This window comes from Oncorhynchus nerka, linkage group LG10 (assembly GCF_034236695.1).
Source record: "Oncorhynchus nerka isolate Pitt River linkage group LG10, Oner_Uvic_2.0, whole genome shotgun sequence".
NCBI classification, from domain to species: Eukaryota; Metazoa; Chordata; class Actinopteri; order Salmoniformes; family Salmonidae; genus Oncorhynchus; species Oncorhynchus nerka.
The window spans coordinates 5,171,508-5,177,507 of record NC_088405.1 but is presented as its reverse complement, the minus strand read 5'-3'; positions in this window follow the sequence as shown (position 1 = coordinate 5,177,507).

Genomic DNA, 6,000 nt, shown 5'->3' with positions numbered 1-6,000 from the left:
CAACCTGTATACTGTATTTAACAGTCCCCTGTATACTGTATGTAACAGTCCCCTCTCCAACCTGTATACTGTATGTAACAGTCCCCTGTATACTGTATGTAACAGTCCCCTGTATACTGTATGTAACAGTCCCCTGTATACTGTATGTAACAGTCCCTCTCCAACCTGTATACTGTATGTAACAGTCCCCCTGTATGTAACAGTCCCCTGTATACTGTATGTAACAGTCCCCTGTATACTGTATGTAACAGTCCCCTGTATACTGTATGTAACAGTCCCCTCTCCAACCTGTATACTGTATGTAACAGTCCCCTGTATACTGTATGTAACAGTCCCCTGTATACTGTATGTAACAGTCTCCTGTATACTGTATGTAACAGTCCCCTCTCCAACCTGTATACTGTATGTATACTCTATGTAACAGTCCCCTGTATACTGTATGTAACAGTCCCCTGTATACTGTATGTAACAGTCCCCTGTATACTGTATGTAACAGTCCCCTGTATACTGTATGTAACAGTCCCCTGTATACTGTATGTAACAGTCCCCTGTATACTGTATGTAACAGTCTCCTGTATACTGTATGTAACAGTCCCCTGTATACTGTATGTAACAGTCCCCTGTATACTGTATGTAACAGTCTCCAACCTGTATACTGTATGTAACAGTCCCCTGTATACTGTATGTAACAGTCCCCTGTATACTGTATGTAACAGTCCCCTGTATACTGTATGTAACAGTCCCCTCTCCAACCTGTATACTGTATGTAACAGTCCCCTGTATACTGTATGTAACAGTCCCCTCTCCAACCTGTATACTGTATGTAACAGTCCCCTGTATACTGTATGTAACACATGTGTATGTAACAGCCCCCTGTATACTGTATGTCCCCTGTATACTGTATGTAACAGTCCCCTCTCCAACCTGTATACTGTATGTAACAGTCCCCTGTATACTGTATGTAACAGTCCCCTGTATACTGTATGTAACAGTCCCCTGTATACTGTATGTAACAGTCCCCTGTATACTGTATGTAACAGTCCCCTGTATACTGTATGTAACAGTCCCCTGTATACTGTATGTAACAGTCCCCTCTCCAACCTGTATACTGTATGTAACAGTCCCTGTATACTGTATGTAACAGTCCCCTGTATACTGTATGTAACAGTCCCCTGTATACTGTATGTAACAGTCCCCTGTATACTGTATGTAACAGTCCCTGTACCTGTATGTACAGCCCCTGTATGTAACAGTCCCCTGTATACTGTATGTAACAGTCCAACCTGTATACTGTATGTAACAGTCCCCTGTATACTGTATGTAACAGTCTGTATGTAACAGTCCCCTGTATACTGTATGTAACAGTCCCCTGTATACTGTATGTAACAGTCCCCTGTATACTGTATGTAACAGTCCCCTGTATACTGTATGTAACAGTCCCCTGTATACTGTATGTAACAGTCCCCTGTATACTGTATGTAACAGTCTCCTGTATACTGTATGTAACAGTCCCCTCTCCAACCTGTATACTGTATGTAACAGTCCCTGTATACTGTATGTAACAGTCCCCTGTATACTGTATGTAACAGTCCCCTGTATACTGTATGTAACAGTCCCCTGTATACTGTATGTAACAGTCCCCTGTATACTGTATGTAACAGTCCCCTGTATACTGTATGTAACAGTCCCTGTATACTGTATGTAACAGTCTCCTGTATACTGTATGTAACAGTCTCCTGTATACTGTATGTAACAGTCCCCTGTATACTGTATGTAACAGTCCCCTCTCCAACCTGTATACTGTATGTAACAGTCCCCTGTATACTGTATGTAACAGTCCCCTGTATACTGTATGTAACAGTCCCCTGTATACTGTATGTAACAGTCCCCTCTCCAACCTGTATACTGTATGTAACAGTCCCCTGTATACTGTATGTAACAGTCCCCTCTCCAACCTGTATACTGTATGTAACAGTCCCTGTATACTGTATGTAACAGTCCCATGTGTATACTGTATGTAACAGTCCCCTGTATACTGTATGTAACAGTCCCTCTCCAACCTGTATACTGTATGTAACAGTCCCCTGTATACTGTATGTAACAGTCCCCTGTATACTGTATGTAACAGTCCCCTGTATACTGTATGTAACAGTCTCCTGTATACTGTATGTAACAGTCCCTGTATACTGTATGTAACAGTCCCTGTATACTGTATGTAACAGTCCCTCTCCAACCTGTATACTGTATGTAACAGTCCCTGTATACTGTATGTAACAGTCCCCTGTATACTGTATGTAACAGTCCCCTGTATACTGTATGTAACAGTCCCCTCTCCAACCTGTATACTGTATTTAACAGTCCCCTGTATACTGTATGTAACAGTCCCCTCTCCAACCTGTATACTGTATGTAACAGTCCCCTGTATACTGTATGTAACAGTCCCTGTATACTGTATGTAACAGTCCCCTGTATACTGTATGTAACAGTCCCTCTCCAACCTGTATACTGTATGTAACAGTCCCTGTATACTGTATGTAACAGTCCCCTGTATACTGTATGTAAGCCCCCAGTAACAGCCCCCTGTATACTGTATGTAACAGTCCCTCTCCAACCTGTATACTGTATGTAACAGTCCCCTGTATACTGTATGTATCAGTCTCCTGTATACTGTACGTAACAGTCCCCTCTCCAACCTGTATACTGTATGTAACAGTCCCCTGTATACTGTATGTAACAGTCCCCTCTCCAACCTGTATACTGTATGTAACAGTCCCCTGTATACTGTATGTAACAGTCCCCTGTATACTGTATGTAACAGTCCCCTGTATACTGTATGTAACAGTCCCTGTATACTGTATGTAACAGTCCCCTGTATACTGTATGTAACAGTCCCCTGTATACTGTATGTAACAGTCCCCTGTATACTGTATGTAACAGTCCCCTCTCCAACCTGTATACTGTATGTAACAGTCCCCTGTATACTGTATGTAACAGTCTCCTGTATACTGTATGTAACAGTCCCCTCTCCAACCTGTATACTGTATGTAACAGTCCCCTCTATGTAACAGTCCCCTGTATACTGTATGTAACAGTAACAGTCCCCTGTATACTGTATGTAACAGTCCCCTGTATACTGTATGTAACAGTCCCCTGTATACTGTATGTAACAGTCCCCTGTATACTGTATGTAACAGTCCCCTGTATACTGTATGTAACAGTCTCCTGTATACTGTATGTAACAGTCCCTGTAACAGTCCCCTGTATCCTGTATACTGTATGTAACAGTCCCCTGTATACTGTATGTAACAGTCCCCTCTCCAACCTGTATACTGTATGTAACAGTCCCCTGTATACTGTATGTAACAGTCCCCTGTATACTGTATGTAACAGTCCCTGTATACTGTATGTAACAGTCCCCTCTCCAACCTGTATACTGTATGTAACAGTCCCCTGTATACTGTATGTAACAGTCCCCTGTATACTGTATGTAACAGTCTCCTGTATACTGTATGTAACAGTCCCCTCTCCAACCTGTATACTGTATGTAACAGTCCCCTGTATACTGTATGTATCAGTCTCCTGTATACTGTATGTAACAGTCCCCTCTCCAACCTGTATACTGTATGTAACAGTCCCCTGTATACTGTATGTAACAGTCCCCTGTATACTGTATGTAACAGTCCCCTGTATACTGTATGTAACAGTCCCCTGTATACTGTATGTAACAGTCCCCTGTATACTGTATGTAACAGTCTCCTGTATACTGTATGTAACAGTCCCCTGTATACTGTATGTAACAGTCCCCTCTCCAACCTGTATACTGTATGTAACAGTCCCCTGTATACTGTATGTAACAGTCCCCTGTATACTGTATGTAACAGTCCTCTGTATACTGTATGTAACAGTCCCCTCTCCAACCTGTATACTGTATGTAACAGTCCCCTGTATACTGTATGTAACAGTCCCCTGTATACTGTGTGTACAGCCCCCTGTATACTGTATGTAACAGTCCCCTGTATACTGTATGTAACAGTCCCCTGTATACTGTATGTAACAGTCCCCTGTATACTGTATGTAACAGTCCCCTGTATACTGTAACAGTCCCCTAACAGTCCCTCTCCAACCTGTATACTGTATGTAACAGTCCCCTGTATACTGTATGTAACAGTCCCCTGTATACTGTATGTAACAGTCCCCTGTATACTGTATGTAACAGTCCCCTGTATACTGTATGTAACAGTCCAACCCCCTGTATACTGTATGTAACAGTCCAACCTGTATACTGTATGTAACAGTCCCCTGTATACTGTATGTAACAGTCCCCTGTATACTGTATGTAACAGTCCCCCTGTATACTGTATGTAACAGTCCCCTCTCCAACCTGTATACTGTATGTAACAGTCCCTGTATACTGTATGTAACAGTCCCCTGTATACTGTATGTAACAGTCCCCTGTATACTGTATGTAACAGTCCCCTGTATACTGTATGTAACAGTCCCCTGTATACTGTATGTAACAGTCCCCTGTATACTGTATGTAACAGTCCCTCTCCAACCTGTATACTGTATGTAACAGTCCCCTGTATACTGTATGTAACAGTCCCCTGTATACTGTATGTAACAGTCCCCTGTATACTGTATGTAACAGTCCCTCTCCAACCTGTATACTGTATGTAACAGTCCCCTGTATACTGTATGTAACAGTCCCCTCCAACTGTATACTGTATGTAACAGTAACAGTCCCCCTGTATACTGTATGTAACAGTCCCCTGTATACTGTATGTAACAGTCCCTCTCCAACCTGTATACTGTATGTAACAGTCCCTGTATACTGTATGTAACAGTCCCCTGTATACTGTATGTAACAGTCCCCTGTATACTGTATGTAACAGTCCCCTGTATACTGTATGTAACAGTCCCCTCTCCAACCTGTATACTGTATGTAACAGTCCCCTGTATACTGTATGTATCAGTCTCCTGTATACTGTATGTAACAGTCCCCTCTCCAACCTGTATACTGTATGTAACAGTCCCCTGTATACTGTATGTAACAGTCCCCTGTATACACAGTCCCCTGTATACTGTATGTAACAGTCCCCTGTATACTGTATGTAACAGTCCCCTGTATACTGTATATAACAGTCCCCTGTATACTGTATGTAACAGTCCCCTGTATACTGTATGTAACAGTCCCCTGTATACTGTATGTAACAGTCCCTGTATACTGTATGTAACAGTCCCCTCCAACCTGTATACTGTATGTAACAGTCCCCTGTATACTGTATGTAACAGTCCCTGTATACTGTATGTAACAGTCCCCTCTCCAACCTGTATACTGTATGTAACAGTCCCTGTATACTGTATGTAACAGTCCCCTGTATACTGTATGTAACAGTCCCCTGTATACTGTATGTAACAGTCCCCTGTATACTGTATGTAACAGTCCCCTGTATACTGTATGTAACAGTCCCCTGTATACTGTATGTAACAGTCCCTGTATACTGTATGTAACAGTCCCTGTATACTGTATGTAACAGTCCCTGTATACTGTATGTAACAGTCCCCTCTCCAACCTGTATACTGTATGTAACAGTCCCCTGTATACTGTATGTAACAGTCCCCTGTATACTGTATGTAACAGTCCCCTGTATACTGTATGTAACAGTCCCTCCAACCTGTATACTGTATGTAACAGTCCCTGTATACTGTATGTAACAGTCCCCTGTATACTGTATGTAACAGTCCCCTGTATACTGTATGTAACAGTCCCCTCTCCAACCTGTATACTGTATGTAACAGTCCCCTGTATACTGTATGTAACAGTCCTCTGTATACTGTATGTAACAGTCCCCTCTCCAACCTGTATACTGTATGTAACAGTCCCCTGTATACTGTATGTAACAGTCCCCTGTATACTGTATGTAACAGTCCCCTGTATACTGTATGTAACAGTCCCCTGTATACTGTATGTAACAGTCCCTGTATACTGTATGTAACAGT